At 42.6% G+C, this 21886-nt stretch overlaps 1 protein-coding gene across 7 annotated transcripts in view; it reads right to left on the minus strand.

Annotated features, from left to right (window-relative positions):
- Positions 1-21886, minus strand: part of Hiw (MYC binding protein highwire) — a 402512-nt gene that overhangs the window by 347725 nt on the left and 32901 nt on the right. The window lies entirely within an intron of this gene.

Genomic DNA, 21886 nt, shown 5'->3' on the forward strand with positions numbered 1-21886 from the left:
AATAATATTTAAAATTGAACGTTTTTATAATAGAATATTTCGCCTGGCTTCTCGCCTTCTTCTTCGATGCCCTGTTCATTGTGATCCATGTTATAGTCTTTTTACATTACAAAGATGAAATTTGTTAAATTTCCAGTTACGAGCTCGCAAACATCCGCAACTAATTACAAGTTAATTGGAAAATCCGTCGGTAAAAGGGATCCAATTAAAAAATTGCGAAAACATAAATAACGCGTTCCGATACAAGGATTACCATAGCAAAGGAATCAGTCAGTGTGGCAATTAAAGCCGCCTCTGCGAAGATTAGACCGAGATTTAAAAAATTCACGTCCCCGTGAAAATAACGCGAATTTATACGTACGTATCACGTTCGGCGTAATAAATTTGTTTGGCCGTAACCTGACGCGCAATAATTAATAATTATTTCTGACCGAGTAAAGAGCTTAATCCCGAACGGGCATCGATCGTTGCAAGCATTTCGTCGCGTCATCGTCGTACCGAAATACGCGCGGGGCATTTACAAGCTGTCGCGATGAATATTCGCGGCGCGCGCGCGCGCGCACGCGTCGAGAGGATTCTTTTCGTTTGTCGGGAAAATTAACGGCCGCGCGACGAAAGGTCGGGGAAGCGAAGATTTTCAGCGGCGCGCGTTGCGCAAATTTCAAGCCCGGCTTCCCTGCCTCGACGAGTTTCACGCCGTGGCGGGGACGCGCGCGGTGCTCGCGGGAAGGAAAAAATATTGGAACATCCGCGCGAAACTTCGAGATTCCGCGCACTCGCGTACAAGAAAAATACTAACGATAAATTCGCCGTTTCCTACTTTGCCTCCGCCGTTTCCCGTCGCCGGCCCGCCCCCTCGCGTTCCGCTGTCGCGGGGGGGCGCCAATAGGTTGGCTGCTCGTAAAATCTAATATTTTTCGTCATATTTCAGATGCACCCGGCTTCTCGATCGCGTTGCCGATGGCGAACGCGTTGTAAATCGCGCGTATAAACGTCGCCATAAACCATCGCCGGCCGATAATTCGTGAAATATTCGCGAATTATTTCGCGCGCCGCTCTCCCCCTGCTCGTCGAGTCCGGCGAGCTTTTCCCGTTGATTCGCGACGGGTTTTGTTACACTTTCGCCGTGAAAAAAACGCGGAGAAAGATCGTTCCGCGTTCTCGCCCCCCCTGCCCCACCCCCCTCCCCTCCCGGTCAGCGTTTCCGTCCGTTCATTCTCGACGCAATAAAAAATACTGGCCGCGTTTTATGAACGCCCGGCCTAGCTAAGATACCCATTGCGCATACGTGTGAAGGGCACCGTCGTAAAGTACCGCTGAATTTCTGCCCCTATGTCGTGCGTTTTTCCATTTCGCCGCCGACCCGAGGAGGGGGGCGAGGGGCGAGGGGAGGGGGAAGTGCGCGTGACGCGCAACCGTGAGTGCATGCGTAAATATTTATCCGCGCGGGGCCGGATGCGTGTGGTCTAGCTCTTGTCTCCGGCACGCACGCGTGTCCGCGATATGAAATACGATTAAAATAGAAATATCTTTGACGATATTCTCGCGGAAAGTATCGCGCACCGTCGGCACGATGAAACCCGATGTCAACGATGCCGACGGCTGCGCCGCACAGTGGTACGGTTAGGATAATTCAGTGACACCGTATCGTCACTTTTGAACCATTAGAGATATTGCAATGAAATTTTTATGAAAAATACCTCTTGTTTTTGCTGAGCAATAAATTTCAGTAGATTTTCATTTCCATTCGAAAATACAACAGTCGAAATGTCGCAAATAAAAAGAATAACCTGTGTGAAATACAGGGAATTTTTTAAATTTGAAATATATCAATCGGTATTAATTATTTTGTATGTTACTGTTAGTAATTACGAAAAAAATATGTGATTTCATATTAGGACGGTATGATCTCTGTAATATAGAAAGATTTTGTAATGTAGTAACTAAAATACTTATTCAATTTCATTAATTTCTTCACTTCCGAAATCCATGAACATTCGTACAGCAATACAAATTAAATAAATTATCAATTTGGATGAGTTGACATTTCGTTAAAAGTCACCGAATACATCAAACCACTGTGCGGCCGTTAGCTAACCGTGCACTCCAACTGGCTATTCGATGAATCAACAACTTTCGTTTTAAAAAAGTTCCGCTCGAAAAGCCGAGTCCGCGAAGTCCTACGACGCACCTCTCGTAGTCTTTTCAGCGCGGATTTCAAAGCGGTTTCGAGCACAGCGCGCGTCCAGAGAGGCCCGTTCGGCAAACGAACTTACAAAAATGTTTTCGGTATCAGCACGGAAGTCCTCGGCACACAAGGTGTTCTCCGGAAACACGAAGCGGGGCCAGTCGCAGTGCGCCGCTCCTTCTCGGGGGAATCGCGCGACGCCGGGAACTCGACAAACAATTATAACTTCCGTGGGAGAAACAGTGTAATATAGTCGGGGTCTCTGGCGCGCGAGCGCGCGCGCGTCGTTTCGAAACGTTACACTTATGGCCCCGGCGGTGTTGCCGAGCCCGAAATTTCTGGCTTCGGAATTCCGGATTCCGCCCGGTTGCGGTCGCCCGCCACCGATCCCTTTCGTCTCGTTTCCATCCTCCCCCGAGAGAGGTCGGAACCCCGATGTCCCTCGGAGTCTCTATCTTGCTAACTTCATCTAATTTGTCTTTGTCCAGCTGGATCCACTCAATCCGACTCTCTCTCTCTCTCTCTCTCTCTCTCTCTCGACCGTTTATTTATTTGCCGGATCCCTTTGCGCGCGAGCGGAAAACGGAGACACACGGCACCGCCTCCGAAGCGACTCCCGTTCTTCTTCCACCTTCTTCGGGGGGGGGGGGGGAGAGGAGGAGGGTTGAACGGGCGAGATGCGATGGTGGTGGTGGCAGTAGCTGCGCGGCGTACAGTAATTTGTGAAAACGGTACTTCGCGTTGGCTTTATGTTGTAATAGATCGTTAGCGAAAGCTTAACTGCTGTTCGATGGTTGCCGTGTTGCGTTGCCCCGATTGTTCCGCTGTTCGCGGAACGCGTACCCGAGAGGTTCCATCTAAATCTCTTTGAGCACGCCTTAAAGTACGTTTTCATTGTCTGGCGGGCTACGGGAAAGAGGTGAAGTTTCCACTGTATTCACATCAGAAGGCGGTGCGTTCCCGATGCCCGCGATATTTTCGCGCGCGCGCGCGCGCGCGCCGCATTCCGCGGAACGGGGAAATTTAACATTCCCCGTCGACTTTTATCAGGTCGTTACGCGAGCGACGAACGCAACGGCGCTAAACTTTCCGACTGAAATATTAATGGCTCGTTTAATTTTAATCATAGGTACTTATTCAGAGCTGTTTATTCATCGTCTCTAACGTAATTTATGGACGCCTGCTTCGGGAACTTGTCGATGTCGGCGCTTAAAATTCTAGAACTCTTAACAAAGGGGTTCATCTATCTCGCAAATAGCAAAATATAAAATTCAATCTGTTTCTCTTGAGTCAAAAATGCGGTGGAAATTATTTATGTTCAAAATTTGTTCCCATAGCTATACGTTGAAGACACTGTGCACAAGAAAGGAGAGAACGTTAACAAAACCTGAATTTACAGTCAGGCTTCACTGTCGCAGCATCTAAGCATCCATTGTTAGGATCCTCTCACTTTATATTGATTATAGCACTTGATTGTCGTTAATATTTTCTTCAATACCGTCAGATAATTTTTGTTTCTCGCATTGTTATTATTTACTTCCATTTTTTTGATAATAGAAAAATTCAATTTGATCAATTCAATTGCAATTTCAATTTGACTTACATGGAATCGATATTACGAGTCTAACTCCTTTATTATAATGCAAGGGGTTAACCCCCTGCCATACTTTAACGATTCAGATTCGTGATGGAGATTTATAATAATAAGCAATTATATACGAATGCTTATACGTTCCTTTAAGTAGAAATCAAATTTTACTCTCTCATCACCGATATTTCAAAATTCGAATAAGGACACAATAAATATTGGCTTGCCAACTAAGTAACTGCGGATTCAAAATAAGGAGAAAAATTCAATTCTTTTGCTTAAAAGTATAAGTTTATTCAATCAGACAAATCAATTTTGACACTGCCTTTCTTTCAAGGCTTCATTTTAGTATACTGTATATAACATAAAAATCGTGCTTGCGATGCTTGCTTTTTTGGAAATAATACAATAAAATATGTCTAAAATGCGTTTCTCGTCCTTCCATCTTCAAACTGTAATAAAAACGAAACTAAATGACTAATCGATACAATTTTCTTACTAAATTGAAGATGAAAGTCCAGACAGTAAGAAAACAATATAACTGAATTACTTTGAACACGTTAATGAAACAGAAGAATGTGCCAAGACCATTTATTAACAAAATCCGCAATCACTTAATTGCCAGGCCAATATAAAATTCCTTTTCCTTCTAAGAAATTAGCGCGACCGAAAAAATTCGTCACAGCAATTGTAAAGAAAATGGTACGGCAAGGGGTAAAACTGCTTTTCCAACTGCTAAATGTTCCGCAAGAGCTACGATATATTTTTCCGACGATCGAAAATAAATGCAGACGATAATATTTCATAAATTAGACTCCGAGGCCGCGCTTTCCCGTGGCGGATCTCCAGCTATCAAATACCGCGCACTTAAGGATCCGCGTCCTTACAAACCCATCCGTCGCAGTAGCTCCATTGTTGGGAGAGCCGCGGCTCGAAACGAAACATTCGCGAGTGTTTAACGGCGGCTTTGGAGCCGGCCGACGGAACAAGACATCGCGATTCAAGCCACCGAATTAATGTCAACGACTGCATAAACGCGAAGCAAAAGCGAAAATCCACAAAAGCCGGCAAGCCTGGCCGGGATAGCCGGCCGCCCACCGTATCAAAGGACATTTTCCAAGCGGCCTGGTTTTTTTCCCCAGCGACGAGTAAATAAAAGTTATTTACAAACGGCAGTCGTTCCGTTTTTTAAAGGGGCGGGGCCGGGGGGGGTTAGCGAAATTTCCAAAGCGTCGGAATTTTTATAGCGAGCGCCACCACCTTTCACCGATTTTCCGAGCAACTGTTCCTTTTTGATCCGGTCCCGATCGTTGTTGCGAAAGGAGTTAAAAGCGGACTGCTCGCCCACCGCGTCGTTCCGCTTCTCTCTCTCTCTCTATCGGCGTTTTGTAAACAATGCGACGGCGATGCATCGGTTCCGCCGGTTCGCGAGGCGCAACGACGGCAGAGGTTCTCGCGACACGCGGCGGCATATTTTTCACGGCGGCGGGGGGAAAAAAAGCGCGAAACACGTCCTCGGGCACTGGGTCAGCTCCGCTCGAATGCCAGAGGATCCCGTCGTCTGCGCGCGGCGCCGCGCTTTTTCACGCGACGGCAGATCGACGCGAGTAAATCTTTTGAAACCCATGACGAGCCGCTCCGTTTACTAAAGGCATCGCATATTTCCCCCCCCTCCCGCGTCTCCTTCTTTTTTTATTTCAACCAGCCCTCGGAACGAAAACACCGCGCGAAAATTCCAACCGCGCCGCGATGCGGCAGCCAGCCCGCCCGCCCTTTGAGATATTCAGCGAGTCGTTAAAAAGAGAGTCGGGGAAAATGAGACGCGATTTTTCGGCGCGCCCAAATATAAAGGCAAGCGCGACCCGACCGTGCGCCACAAAGCCTGCTCAATATTCGATCATCGATACCCGTGCAACGAACGAAGCGACGCACGGAAAGACGCTTTATTGTTCGCTCGCTGCAGTAGATTCACCTGCAACACCGGTTCGTTTCGACGGGGATCCCGGGCCGGCACAAAAATCCTGACAGTGTTTGTGAAACATGATAAAAAAACTGCTCTCGCATGGCAGCGTGTACACGGCGCGCCCGCGCAGTTACTTCGCCGAATACTTGCTCATAAATTGTTGCATATTTTTTTTTTTTTTGGATCGGTTGTATAATATTTTTGAACAGAAAAAAAACGAAGGAAACTTTCGTGAGATGGAAAGTCGTTCGTTACCAACGTCACACGATTCTACATTCCATGCCAGGGATATCAAATTGACTTTATGCATGACGTATTTATGGGCGATATTTTCGTCCTGTTTTATAAGAGACCGTGTTGCTTAATACGGTATAGGCGAGATCAATACGAAGTGATATCGAACGAGTCGCACAAATAAATTTCCAAAATTAGAGAGCCAACATAATTCCAACGACCCCTTTAATCCTTTCGCTCCGACGGGCGTATATATACGCCCTCGAAAAATGACCATATATATATCATATATATATATCATAGTTTACGTAAGATACTTTTGTTAATCAACAAACAGTTGGCTATAACATTTAAAAAAATAAATTATGATTCAAAACTTTTACATTTAGAAAGTAAAATGATATTACTAAATGTAATAAATATTATTGTAAAATGTAGAGAACAAAAAACGACTTCTACTTTCATTCCGTACCTCAGTGTCAACTACTCAGTGATGCGCCCCGTAGCGAAAGGGTTAATCTCTCGAATCGCACCGAACTTGCTCAATAATCTACCAAATCAAGAACGTCGTATAACCTCAGAAAAATTCTGAGCATCCACTATTACTTTGTTGCTAAACTTTCGACGAAAATTTCGCGCGTTGACACCGCTTCGGAGCCGCGGGTGGGCGAAGCACCTGCCGCAGAAGGGTAAAAGCATTTCAGCCCCGTAGCCGACAGTCTCCGATCGAGCTAAAAGGAAAATCTAATCGAAGAGGAAATGACGAGCCAATCATCCGCGCCGAAAAACAGTGGAAGTTCAGCCGCGCGATGGAAAACAAAGGGAACGGATCCGGAAACGGAAATAGGAACGCTCGATACAGAGATGCGGGTCGATCGGAGCCGGTGTAGCGCGAAGAAGAGGAAGGACAATAATATGTTCGCGAAGCTTCAGGGTTATTGGACTCGTCGTGCCCGCGTCGATGGATCGGAGGGCATCGACTGCTGCTTGGTGGGAAAGCAAGAGGAAGAAGCCGAGGCGGCGACGGCCGGCGGGCGTCGGGCGTCGGGACGTCTGACGCCCTTCAGATCGGCGCGGACCACCGCGACGATCGGTCGTTGAACAACCTCCGATTGCCCTCGCGACCGAGTCCTCGAAAACTTCTTTCTCCGACGGCATCGACGGGTCAAGCTCTCTCTTGCTTCGGGTTTACACTCGTCTCGATCGGGTCGATCGACGAACAGAGATAACAGATAGAACACGAACGGAGAGCTCTTTCTTGATTAGACGCCCGGGATCCAGCTGATATTCCGGCTCCTTGTCCTGGCCTCCTTTGTCAATTCCGACGAGATGAAACCGGAGATAAATGTATTGACACGCGTGACGTCGGCTGTGCATCTGTTCGTGATTTGTTCGTTACAGAGAACTTCGCGATAGGGAAGACTGTGACAATGGTAGGCTATGACTATTCGTGAAATTTCGTTTTATTAGCCAATGTTTTATTTATATTCTGCATGTAAACTATTATTTATTATTAGGTCTGCCGGAAAATTCTGTCCGCTAATGTCATTTCATTTGCGATGATATACATGCGACTGTAAAACGCGATGAAATTACCCATTAGACTATTACCCAAAAGTTAATATAACTTAGCAGTGAAAGGGTTAGTACTTCAAAACACTTTGACCATATTTCTATCTATATTTAAATAAAATACTACGTAAAAATAGATAAAATATTATTTGAAAATGGTACACAATTAACCTTCCCCTTTGAATGTCTTGTATCGCATTTCAAATATTTAAGTAACACGATATTAAACCAAATATCATTGAAACATATAATTTCTACACTTTGCGGTTGATTTTTATACACCTCTATCTTTGTCCCCTTCGTCATTTTCTACAAATATCCGGCACACCGCCAACCATTCCCGCAGGTTACGATCTCTCGAAGCAGAGTGTAGCCTTACAATCGTCTCGATCCCGTAAAAAAGTGCTTCGTTATCGGGAAGGAACGACAACGCGGTAAAAGGAATCCCTCATTATTTAGCCGCGCGCCCGGCGAGGTCGTATTCCGTCGCGCAAATGAATACATTCAGGACATCCAGCCGACCGTAATTCAGGTTATCGGGATACCGGACAGGAGTCGTTATCAGCGTCGCTCGTCACCGTCTTATTCAGTTCGCCATCGGCGCGAAGTGTGCTCGTTGAATCCCTGGCAGCCGCGCGGATCCCAGCCCCCCCCCCCCCCCTCCCTCCCCCCGTGTTCCTTTATTGTTTCTATTTTTCAACGGTCCGTGTATCTGCGCGCGGTGCGTTCGGAGAAGCAACACTTGTTGATCGCGGGGCCCGCGGACTATGATTTAACGAGCGAACGTGACACGGAATTAATCACCCGGCCTCGGTTTCCCTCGAAAACACGAGCGGCCGTGTTGAACTTGTTTCAAAGACTCGGGGAGGAAGCTGCTGTGCCGCGCCGGGGACAGGACAGGCATCGATAGTCCTCCGTGAACGTTGCATAATATACACGCCGGGCATTCCCGAGTCACCGGACACGTTATCGAATCACGTGCTAGCAACAAATTAACGATACTCTAACCCGTTGACGTACTTTAACGAGTCAGACTCGTGACGAAGATTTTGTAGCAACGTCCTATTAGGTATGACTGCTATTCCGTTGTTTTAGGTTGTTATAAAATTCTGTCCTCTTGCGGTCAATATTTAACCCTTTGCACTCGAAGCCATTTTGGCTCTAAATCTAAAATAATTTCTCTGTCTTATAATATTTTTATTTTGAGCGACGAAGCGTATTTTATATATACCAAATTAATTCTCGTTATTCATACTAACTCTGTCATATTTAACCATTTTTCTAAAATAAAATATTGTTGCTATAAAAATGATTTTGAAGGGTGAAAGAACAATATTAGTGGTGCCCAAGAGTCACCATTCGAGTGCAAAGGGTTAATCGTTCCAGTAAACGTAAACATAGAATATATGTAAATTATCTTTTTCTTCCAAGAAATTATTACAATCGAAAAGGTGCTTGTCATTGCAACTATGAAGAAAATGGTACGGCAAGGAGTTAACTGCATATGCATGTCCCGATATACAATAAGACAATAAAGTAAGAAAATCCAACAATTGTCTTTGACTTCTATAACCATAGCTCTGTCTGTATCTAATCACGAGGTATTGTTAAGATATCGTTAAATCTAACTCCGACCGAGCAATCCACGTTCGACGAAAGTCGCGCAGTACGGCAGCAGTTTTGCCGGCGTAGCGTCTAATTGATCTCTCTAATTAACAATTTCATGTCGACGGCGACTAGATAGCCGGGCAAATACTAATGGAAATAATTACCGATGGGATCGCCCCAATATATCACCGGCGCCGTACGGGTGCGCGGTGGGATCGGCGGTCTGGAAATCGGAAACAGTCGTGGACACGATTAATTTTCGCTGCGGCAGTCCGACGGCGGCCCTCCCCCACCCCACGATATTTTACCTGGCCGGCCACGGTCGAGGGGGTGACGCCGCTTTTCCGCAAGGAAACCTCCGTAGCGGACAAACGAGCCGGCCGACGACGTCTTGACGAATCGATCATAGGAACGGGGTGCTCAGGCGACGGCCTTATCGGCGGGAAGGCGACCGATCCCCTCCGCTCTATCATAGTCGTCGCGAAGGTTGAAGGTGAAAAGTCGACCGGCGATCCCTCGCGTGAGATTTCGGGGAACGGTCACGTCGACTACCCCCCCTCCCCGGCCGTGGGGGGTGCGCGCGGACGACCGACCGAACGCCGATAGAGAGAAGGGGGCGGACGCGATACGGGAGCCGGATGAGGGGAGGAAATGCGGCGTGAAAGTAGAAATAAAAAATGGTTACCTAACTGGATTGAAACGTGACGAAAACACGTAGGCGAGAGGCGGCGGCGCGCCGTAGCGGCGAGGCGTTAAAAAATTCATTGCATAAATCTTTCATTTTTGCCGGGAATTTGCTATTACATTGCTCGATAGTGGAAGCGCATTGTGCGAAAGTCCGATTTCGGAAAGAAAAGTATTTTCACAGAGATATAAAATGATAAATTATATTTTCATGTCTTCGGAGAATTCGTCGATCATTGTGTAATTTTGATCGACTTGGAATGAATACTTGGGGATCGTAACGTTCTATAGATTATTACACATAATTTGAACTTCTTAAGGAAATTCACCTCGATTTTCGACGTGTTAACCCCTTAACGGACGACGACTTTTTCGACCAAGTACGAGGCGATTTTCTCAGATGTGTCGAGTGCCTTCTATACAAATTATTTTAATTTATATATAATACAAATATAATTTATAAACGATTATGTGCAGTTATATACAATTATGTAATTTACATACAAATTATTTTATAACGTAAACATCCACGGAGAGTCGCCTCTCGTCAGCAAAGGGTTAAACTAATTCACTTTTAAAACTGGAACATTGTTCATTGTTTCAAAAATCGTAACAGAATTTAATTCTTTTGTTATATCAAGTTCCACGTATATTTCTGACTTCTCGACGTTTTCAGCCTAGCGTCGAGACAAATTCAACGATCTACGTTATCGTAACCTCAAATCATGGAACATAGCTAAAGTCATTTCCATCACGTAAACGAGATTTCGGTAGACCGTTCGGCGATCTTAAATACGGGATCGGCGCCTTTGGTGACTGATCGCGGTGACCTCCGGTCGGAGGGAAATTAATTGACCACTTACAGGCACTTTACCGTCTCTGAATTATGCAAAGGACTTCCGCGCATTTTTATACCGTGCTCAACTACGTGTCTCAGGTCTCAGCGGCTCGTACGCTTGCATGTTCCGCGGGAAGACGCGAGAAGCCAAGGGTGAGTTCGCTGGAAATCATGGGGAAGATAATTCCGTAATGACCTTGAGCCGGCAATTGATTGAAGTAATTATAGCTGTTGTTGACGTCGTTGTCGTTGTTGTTGATATTGATACTGGTTGATGGCGATTGTGTGTGATAAATTTGTGAGGCAGTTCCATCATCTTTCAATTTTATTTAAAGTTTAACGATCCCCGATTTCCTCAAACATAAATTTCTTTTCTCGCGATGTAGTATTTCTCTTTTTGATAATAAGGCAAGTTCATTAGTATTTGACTTTTCGGGATACTTAACACGTTCTATGAAGAGCTATTTTTACTCGACTCTTCGCTCTAGTCATTTGTTATTCTATTAACATTCCACTCGAGTGGTGACTCTGAGACACCATTAAAATTGTTACAGCACGTTTCAAAATAATTTTTATATTATGAAAAATTAGATTTCAAAAATTATTAATAGTATAACTGTTGTTGCATGAGTTACAAGATTCAATTTCATATGCACAAAATACAGTTTGTCATATAAAATGGAAATGCTATATGTCAGAATTGTCATTTTAAAATTACAGTTAAAATGGCTTCGAGTGCAATGGATTAAAACTTGTTATATTATCCGTAGTTATTAATAATCGTATATAATAATAAAACAAATTCATTAAGATCCATTTTTGTCGTGAAAATTAATTCTTTAATTGTAAATTTGTCATAAACTATTTTTTAGCTCATTAAATAAATATGCAAGCACGTAGCATCGATGATACACGAGCCACGGGATGCGTTAAATGAAGGCACGATCAGCAACTATTTAATAATTGTTTATGTAATGTGTCATCGTCTGCTTTCTGACATCGATTTATTCTTACAGCGAAGCAGAAGAGATGAAAATTAATCCGGAATAAAGATCAAATATAATTTGGATCTGAACCATTTCGTTGCGTTCAATAAGATTAATGTTCAATGATAAAAAATGAGTAAATGGAAAGTACTACGTAAAGGCCATCTGCTATTATTTCATTAGCCTTTTAGCTATTATAGGCCACTATAGGTGGCTTTGGCGAATCTCATCTTTTTGAACGGTACGCTGCTAAAGTGGCTTTACGCGCCGTCCGTGTCGAACATTGAACAGAGGTACAGCTCCGCGGAAAGTCCTGCCATAGCTAAAAGGTTAATTATTATCATAATTACTCTTCCGTTTATTACCAAGTTGGACATTTCTGTGAGCTCGACGCAAATCGAGCTAAATAAGACATTCGAATTCGACCTCGCTAAAATCATTATTGTAATCTACACCTTCCGAAAAAATTACAAGTGATCGAACGGGTTTAACATAAAAATGTTAATCGTTGTAACTTGCTATCCAGAATTATACAAATTAGACAATACTATATAACCAGGTAATCGGCGTTGATTTCAGTTATCGCAACAGTTTAACAATCCGAAGCTCTCGTTCGCGCGATATTTTTTTCGCTCTCCCGTGCGCTAACGAAGTTCTATGAAAAAGAGGTATTTCATGAAGACTCGTCGGCCGTTTACCGCAATCCGCAAAAATTCGATCAGTATCTATCCGGGGAACGTTTAAATCGAAAACGCGCAACGGATAGCGCCCCGCAAAAGTCACCAACGCCGTCGTTAAACTCCGACCGTCGAGTGGTTAAATTGTTGGCAACAATGAAATTCGGCCGCGCAACCGATAACCGCGGGGTCGATTAAAAATATAAAAAAAGAAAAAAATAACCCCCGATTACGGAGAATTTCGGTTTGAAATGCCAGACAGCCGGGGATACTGTATCGCGGGCTACGGCGCGGTCGTGTATCATTCATTCCTGGCACGCGAACAGAATGACAAAAGTCGCCGCCACCCCTTTTTTCCCCCTCCGGTCGGAGAGATTACGCCGCATCGGACTCTGAGATGATGAGGTTACAATTCTCAGCGATTCCGGACCCGAAGCGTGCGTGCTCTGATGATGAGGTTCGCGAACTCGATGCTACGGAATTGTTAAGTCACCTCATCGCTGAATGTATCGCTCTTGACATCTTTAAAATACTACTCCCCCTCGCGAAACTCCGTATTTATGCGAGCGCCTAATCTACGCTCCGAAACAATTCCAACAATGGTCCGGTGTTTGAAACGTCAACTACTGTTTCCTGATATCGTTATCAACGGAATGCATTTTCTTTGATGTACCTTTATCTCCGTGAACGGAAGCGTTCTCATTCAAGGAGAGTAGCACTGCAGTTATCGCTTCATACATGGTATTATAGTGTCTGCTAATTGGATTATGTACTTTCAATTTCACTGCACGCGAATAAGGATAAATATTCGATTACATCATTAACGCAGAAATCAGGAAACAAAAACTATTTTCTCTTTCATTGAAATAAAATGTTGGTCTTCTCTTATCAATACTTACGCGCCGAAATAAACGTACAAATACAATAAATATTTTCTATGAAAAATTTATCAGAGTCGATGTAATTTTAAACGCATATTTATTAGAATAAAAAGCGTATCAAAGTGTCGCGAACGATAACTGTAGAATTACGTACAACGCTTTGCAAGTGTCGCGCAATACCTACGAACACCTAATTTTCACTAGCGTCGAGTTCGTCAACATTACAGCGAAAACCACCGCTAAACGATCGCTCTCGCGGCAGCATCGCGGGACGAGCACCGCGGTAAAAGCATGATTTTTCGCGACAGCTACGCGGCGTGCTGAATTAGCGTTTGCCGGCGGAAATTTTGCAAATGGAAGAGAGGTCGGAACTTAAGCCCGCCCGCGGCTGCGAAATGCTAACAATTTTCGAAAGTTGCCGCGCGCGGGCGCTCGCGGGCCGGGGCCTCGGTGCCGCGATGAAATTAGAATGAAATTTATGCCTGCTGGGGGAAAGTGAACAATATTGTAGACGAACGGGAACAAAGTTCTCAAGCGTCGAGCGTGAGTGACGAGCCCGCTTCAGGATGCCAGGCGAGATGCGCCCGTGCACGGGTGCACGTATGATTTATGGACGGGCAAGCTTTTGTGGTTTATGGTTAATCGTTTGCTGCTAGCAGAAGTTGCCGGTGGTTATTAGCCGGGGAATGTTTATGGAAATTTGGATTATTTTGGGCTCGTTCCCGCCGCGGGCTTGTAAATTCGACGAGTTACAACGCAACTTTTGGCGACACTCTAACCGCTGCAACGACATTGATGAAGATTCGCGTCGGCTTTCAAATCTGGCTTTCTTTCGACTATGGATGCTTGTGCACTCGGATTTATCGCGATGTCGATTCGTCAACGTGCTCGAATTTAATGAAATTTTGGTAAATTCAATTAACGTATTGCTGCAAGAGGTAATTTTTATAACGAGACTGAAGCATGGCAATTTTAACGAAAATTGTTGACGAATACTTTGATTGCACCGTATTCAGTATTGTACTTTCATAAATGCATTCTTGAGAAACGTCTCATCAAATAAATATGTACGATTAATATGTAATTTATAAGGTAATACAGAAATTAATGTAGTAGACACAGTTTGGATAAATAACCGGCCACCAGTTTACTATATTTTATATAAATACACTTGATCGTGAAATAAGATACAAGAAAAATCAATGAAACAAATAGGAAACTGACCTACGAACTTCACAATCCCGAATGACGCGTTAACCCATCGCTCATGCTGACTATAGCTATTCACAAATTTCTGTAAAACGTATTTAATGTAATATAATATAATATATAAAATATATAAATTATATAAAATATATAAAATATATAAAATATATAAATTATATGAAATATATAAAATATACGAAATATATAAAACGTATTTATTTCCTGTTGATTGCAGAAAAATACGTGCAACGATTTCATTTTTCCGCGTTACAATTTTGCAAGCATTTGAGAAGCCGAGCCTCGAAACGATGAGATGAACATTATACGCGAGTCTCATACAAGAGACTGTAGTTGCCATTCTACAGTCGATATCGAGAGAGTAAAAAGCTCGTCTTGAAAGCGAATTAACCGATATCGCGTACTCAAAACGTGGCCGGCCGATGGAAGAAAAGCGTAACAGTGGTACGACGAACGATAAATCACCGGGAACGAGGATCGAACACGGATCGAAAAGGTTCAAAAACAGACGGGGAGCGGGGGGAACGGTAAATGATCGTGTGGCTCTTGACTGACCAGCACGCCACGATTTCCCAACGATGGGGGGGAAACCTTTTTATCGGGCACGCTCGCCATAATTAATCACCGGTTAATTAACGTGGAAAATCGAAACGGAGGGAAAAGAAGTGGCGAGGGCGATGGTAGAAGGTTCTGCGCGCGGCCTGGCTAATCCAAACGTATGCTTCCACCGTTGTGTGTCCAACGTACGGGGTATTGTGGATTTCGAAAAATGGCGACGGCTTCCCGTTCCCGTTTTTTTCTCTCTTCGCCCTTTTTTCCACGATCCACCCTCCGTTCCCGTACCGTTTCTCTTTTTTTTTTCTCTTTTATCCTGTTTTTATCTTTCCCTACCCTTCCTCTCCTTCCTTTTTGCCTTTCGTTAACGTCTACGGTCTAGACCGGGGAATCGAGGATTAGGTGACTCGGAACCAGGGTAGAAATAGTGATCGCCATTATAGAAAAGCGGATTATTTCGATGCGCGTTTGCGTAATCGTCCGCTGTGTTCGCGAATTGAAAGGAAGTTCGAAAAAAAATGGTCGGATTTACATCGATTACCGTTCCAACGTTGCGCGTCCAGCCGCGGTAAATGTTGCGCAATTAGTTCGCCGATTCTTCTTTTACAGATGGAAAAATGTTGGGCGGACCAACGAAATAAATTATACAGTTACTATGAATTAACTTAACTCTATATTATATTTGGAATACATTCAATCGATAAACACTACACCTGTTAATAAACGATTCTGTTGGCGTGCAACGATCGTTACTTTCATTACTGTAGATTTATGGGGCGGTCTGCACTCTTCAGGTGTAAGCAACCCTTGCAGTGAAAAAGAGTCGTCACGTCGTCACATTTCTATTAAAGATCATTTACTGTATTTTGTGATAAAGTGACACGTACTCAACTGTACATACCTTTTAACCCTTTGCACTCGAAGACATTTTAACAGTAAATCAGAAATAACTTTTCTGATGTACAGTATTTCCATTTTAAGAGACCAAGTGTATTTTATATGTAACAAATTAACTCTTGTGATTCGTACCAACAGTTTCATGTTTAACCATTTTTTTAAAGTGAACTTTGTTGCTATAAAAATGATTTTAGAAGGTGACAGAAGAATTTTAGTGGTGCCTCAGAGTCACTAATCGAGTGCAAAGGGTTAACATTCTACACGCGTTATCGTGAGATTTCGCCATTTTGAATAAAATCTAACAAATTACCCTCTTTATTTTTCACCATAAAGAAAATCTGACTTACGATATTATGGATTTACAAATCATTTTACCTGCAAAAATGTTTGAGACGAACCGTTCTATAAACATTCCTTGCCCGCAGACGGATGATAGACATCGTTCTCTTACTACAGAATAAAAACCTTTCTCTCTCTCTCTCTCTCTCTCTCTTTCTCCGTTTTCGGCAGAAACGTTCGATTATTTCGTATCGACAGATTAAAAGAAGCGTGTTGCCGGTAATGCAAAGCGTTAACCCAATTAGAGACGAGTGGCCATTTAACGATGACCTCGTTTTTATCTTAACTTCTGATATAGAAATTCCCACACCGGTTGCGAAAGCTTCCTCGAATATTTACGGAATCAATTACTTCGCGAGTGATTCGCCTTTTTTACGACCGGCGAGCGAGATTATTTAAATGTAAGTCCCGACCGAAATATCACCGCGAGGCGGCTGAAAGGAGGTGTCTCGGCGTCGAACGACGGCTCAAAATAGCATTACCGGCGTCGCGAATGACTCAAGATTCAATAAAATTATCGCGGCTTATCGTTCGTAACTGATAACAACTCTACGGAATACGACGCGGGAAATGCGAGAGCGAGATGAGAAGGTGCGTTCTGTTTGATCGATGAAACTGCTGTGTTTTCGCGGAACCAGAATATCAGGAGCGGGCACCCGAAAATTTTTGATACCGAAATCTCGGCTCAGGTCGGAATTTGGAAGCTTGTAATACTCGGTTAATTCCTTACGCTATTACGTCTTTCAGAGTTACGTTGATTACGACCATTTCAGATTTCGATGACAGGTGATGCAAATTTTATTTCGATTTAATGACTGACTCGTTATCATAGTGCCAGGGGTTGGAAGAAATTTCGAGTACCCGACTTCGAAATCAAGTCAAGTAATGCACGAAATGTCGGTAACATATTAACACATTAAGGACGGGAGTCGTAGTAATACGATTTATGTCGACTGTAGTTTAAAGGCGGGAGTCGTATTAGTACGGCTTGCAACCACATTGCGCAATCCATGCGCAATCCATGCGCACTTTACATTTGTATTTAGTATGTTTTGTGGTTTGAAGCGTTACCTAGCATACTTTCGTCAAGATGCCCCGCCTTTAACGTGTTAATACGATCATAAGCACTGTCTAACCTGACAGTATTGAATCATAACCTAACAGTGCTGAATCATAACCTGAAATTGCAGAATTATAACCTGACTTCGACGTCGAATACCCAAAATTTTCAGGTATCCAAGTATCAGAAATTTTCGGAACCTGTTCCGAATAAAAGAAAGATACTTTATGAAAGTAGAATTTATTTATGAAAAAATTTTGACCGTTGTCAAGCTCGCTTGTTTCATTAATCCTACGTCATTGCCATCGGAATAAATCCCCCCCGAAACTGTCATCTCTCTCGCCTATCGCTGCATCTCATGAATCAAAGGGTATCTGCGTGTAACTCGTGCCACAGACAATATTTTTGCCCTTTTTTTGTTTGTACCCCTTCGCAGACGAAGTCTATAGAAACATTGAAACGATAACGCGCAAACAATAGTGTAAAAATACAACGGCGAATAGAAAATACAATATACGTGCTAGAGAAATACGTATGAAACTATCGATCGGTGAATGAATCGTTCGAACGCTGTTGCAGATAGAGAACGTGTGTATATATAAACGAAGCATGACGCGATGCGATGCAGTTTCTTAAAACATAAACTGTCGTTGATAAGTCCCCACCTCGGCGCTTCGAGGAATTGTGTAGCGTCGTTGTGCCGACCGGAAATAACCGAGCTTTCAACCGGCATGGTTTAATAATTGATAACGGGCATTGAAAATGATTCGGAAACTTTTCTAAATTCCATTCATTCGGACGGCAAAACTTTTCTAAATTCCCTTCAAAACGAAGCATTCACGTTTAACCCTTTTCACTCGAGTGGCGACTTTGAGGCGCCACTAAAAATTGCTTACTATTTCTCGAAATAAATTTTAATAGTATCAGACTCGTTTATATTCGGAGATTGTTGAAATTACAAGTATTGTACTTGCTAATAAACTCAATTTAATAACAAGTCAATAAATCTAAATAAATCTCAATCGCAATAAATCATACAAAGTAGAAATGCCGGAGACCAAAAAATATGTTCAAAATATAATGAAAATAGCTTCGGGTGCAAAGGGTTATCTTGTTCCGATCGGCTATCCACATTTTACCGTCACGGAGAATTGAAATGTTAGCGCACTTGTGCAAATAGAACTATAGGTCCCAGAAGATTGCGTATACCTTACGACCAGGCAAATCATGTTGCACCGGCGGTAGCAGTGAACGCATTCAACATCCAAGCGGTGTAACAAAGCCTCGGGAATGTACCGCCGAACCAGTCCGTGATGGGAATGGCAGAAAATAATCGGCACAAAGCGTGTAACGCGCATTGTGTATTACGTGTGCATTGAAGACTTCTTCGAATTCTTATTTTTCAGATGTGTGGTCAACATTTCGTTTTGGCGCAACAAATAAAGATAGGAAAATTGCATTGACCCTCAAATGTCTATTTAATGCGTTAAAAAAATATTTTATGACAAGTTAGAAGAATTCATTTCCACCAAAAGAATGGATCCATAATACGTTTGTTTCATAGTTATATCGACGATAATTAATAAATAAAAATGATATAATGATTTTTAAAGGTTAAATTCACCAGAGTGAAGAGTCGAGTAAATATAGTTCGGCATGGAACATGTTAACCCTTTGTACTCGATGCTATTTTAACTGTAAATCTGAAGTCAAATTTCTTGCTTATAGTATTTCCATTCTATATAACAAAATGCATTTTTATGCAGAAGAAATTGATTCTTATCACTCATACCAATAGTTTCACTATTTAACAACTTTTTAAATGAACATTGTATAAAAATTATCTAGATACATGATAGAACAATTTCAGTGATGCCATAGAGTCACCACTCGAGTACAAAGGGTCATTAGCAAAAGAAATGATCTTTCGATTGTTTCAAACTAAGATTAACTAGATTTTATCATTTCTTTTGTTAACTTGTCCTGAATAAGAGTTCCAATCGTGACGGAGCTCCTTTTCTGTTTCGCTTCCAGTTCCGCGGACTTTTAGAGAACGAGTCCCGTACACGTGTTTCGTCATAAATCGTGTCGTGAAAAGAATGGAAGACAAGGTTCCGAAGTCCGGTCCCCGGTTCGCGCGATAGCCCATTAAACGCCAGGCCGCTAATTCAATCAACTCCGATCGCGTAGCGTTTGCGGCCACGGAAAACGTATCGCGGACGCGGTCTCGCGCGCTGTTCCCCCAACAACGGAGTTGCATTCGCGCGTAGCCGCAGAAGTTTGCGCGGCTCGCGAAACATTGTTGGCATAGCTCGATACGTGACCCGCGTTTACGCTCGGATATTTCATGCGAGAGAGCCGGCGGTACGCCGCAGCGTGCCCGCGGAGAGTGAGAAAGAGTAACAGAGCCGAAGAGCTGCAAATACGACTGGCGTGACTCGAAGGTGCAACACCCCGAGACTCGATGCACGCGATTTAACGACCGAAAGAAATTAGGCAACCCTTCTGGAAATCGGCGAGCGTCGTCGGGCTTGCTTCGCGATGGATGATCGTTTCTATTCGTTCGAAGCACGATGGATTCTTTATTTAACCTTTTGCGCTCGAAGCCATTTTATGCTTCCAAAATTGCTATCCAAAATTGCTGTCCAAAGATCCAAAATTGCTATTTTGGCCAGCTGTAGTATAGCACTTAGTATAATTTGCTATATGAGTTTGGGTCTTGTGACGCGCAAAATTGTTACGCTTTTAACAGAAGGGTATTTAATAATGTCAACATTATTTTGTTAATTATATAACAAGTTTCATTGGCGCTTCAGAGGCGCCACTCGAGTGCAAAGGGTTAATAAGTCGGTTTCCTTTCGGATATATGGCGAGAAAGTTATAAACTCTTTAATTACTATAATATGTTATATGAAAAATAAATGTACATAGCAATGTGCATAAGATTAATTAAGATGTCAGGTATGTGCGATACTGGTAGCAAAGTGTTGAAGCATCTACTTCGAAATGTATATTCATTAATCTATATATTTTGGAATTGAACATTTCGAGCTACTTGCATTAGACATAAAAGTGTGATTTAACTGCTATATTAAGAAGATTCACTTTAACCCTTTGTACTCGAGCGGTGACTCTGAGGCACCACTGAAATTGTTCTATCACGTCTCAAGATAATTTCTACGTCAACAAAGTTCAGATTTAAAAAAATTGTTAAGCAGTGAAACTGTTGATACGAGTCACAAGAATTAATTTTGTATGCATAAAAGTGCACTTTGTTATATGGGATAGAAATACTATGATCCAGAAAAATTATTTCAGATTTACAGTTAAAATGGCTTCGAGTGTAAACGGTTAAACAAGCCATGGCCGATCAGGTTATTATATACCACGTAGTATAGGAACTCTTCATAACAGAAGCGTCATGAGTTGACACTAATATGTACTAATTTATTGCATAGATTATTCGCACCTTCGGATCCACTTATCACCGGCCTGTGTGCCCGGAGCGGACAAACAGTTGAAGAAATCGAACGCCTCGGGCGATAATTTCAACGAATATCGCGATACCGATTAGATAAACAGTTTTCGAAACGTTTAAATTCTTGTTTTCTCTATCAGTGTTTAATTATTTGTGGCGATCGTGTTACTATCATTGTGCCAGATTGCCTTCGCAGCGAACTTCGCGTGTGTGTACGAATTATTGCGTTACAAGTTACTGCTGACACGGAAACAATTTTATGTAACAGTTGCATGATAGAACGGTTTGCGTTTCCATTATTTCGTATTATGTCTGGATCGAAAAGGCAAGCCGCATAGTTATTGCAATAATCAATGAAAGTTTATGTAAGCTCTTCTAAAAGAAGTCTAATAGGGACGATCGTGATTTTAATTGAAGTTAAAATCAACCTCTATTAAATAGAGTACGCAACCCATTTATTATTTACAGTTATTCAGGAAAGAAATTTCTATACAGATTTTTACGGTTTATGGTCAAATTCCAATAAGATTATTTTATGTTTTATTCCAATGGAATTATGAAATTAAATAATGGAGAAAAAATGATTGCTTTGGAATCATTTTAAAAAGAAGGAAATCCCTATTACAGTTTTCTTACGGTCTATCGTTTAGTTCTAACGAGATTAATTAATTACTAATTAACTACAAGCTGTATGACCAGCTTAATAAGGAACACATTAATTAAGATCCAGTAATATAACAAACGAACGATTTTTTATGAGACAATATCGTTCTTTCTCTGGAAACAACAATGATAAAATAACTTTAACGATCTCCTAAAATTCTATTTCAAAATATCCCGTATTGTTTGCAAGTCAAGCAAGCGTAACACGTCGCACAACGGACCATCTTACCAGAAATAAGAAACTAAGCTGCTTTGCAAACGCGATTTTCCCGAGAACGCAGTCTCGTACGAAAAAGAATGTCGTCCCATCGTTTCATCTAATCTTTTTATAAATAATCGCCGGAAGATCGGTGCAGAACTTTCGTCGCGCTGAGTCGCCGAAGCACACTGTGCATCGCGAGGCAGCAAAAGACCGACTGAAAAGCATGCGAGGGAGGGTAGTCCACTTGTG

Source organism: Augochlora pura, chromosome 7, assembly GCF_028453695.1.
Source record: "Augochlora pura isolate Apur16 chromosome 7, APUR_v2.2.1, whole genome shotgun sequence".
In the NCBI taxonomy this organism is placed as follows: Eukaryota; Metazoa; Arthropoda; class Insecta; order Hymenoptera; family Halictidae; genus Augochlora; species Augochlora pura.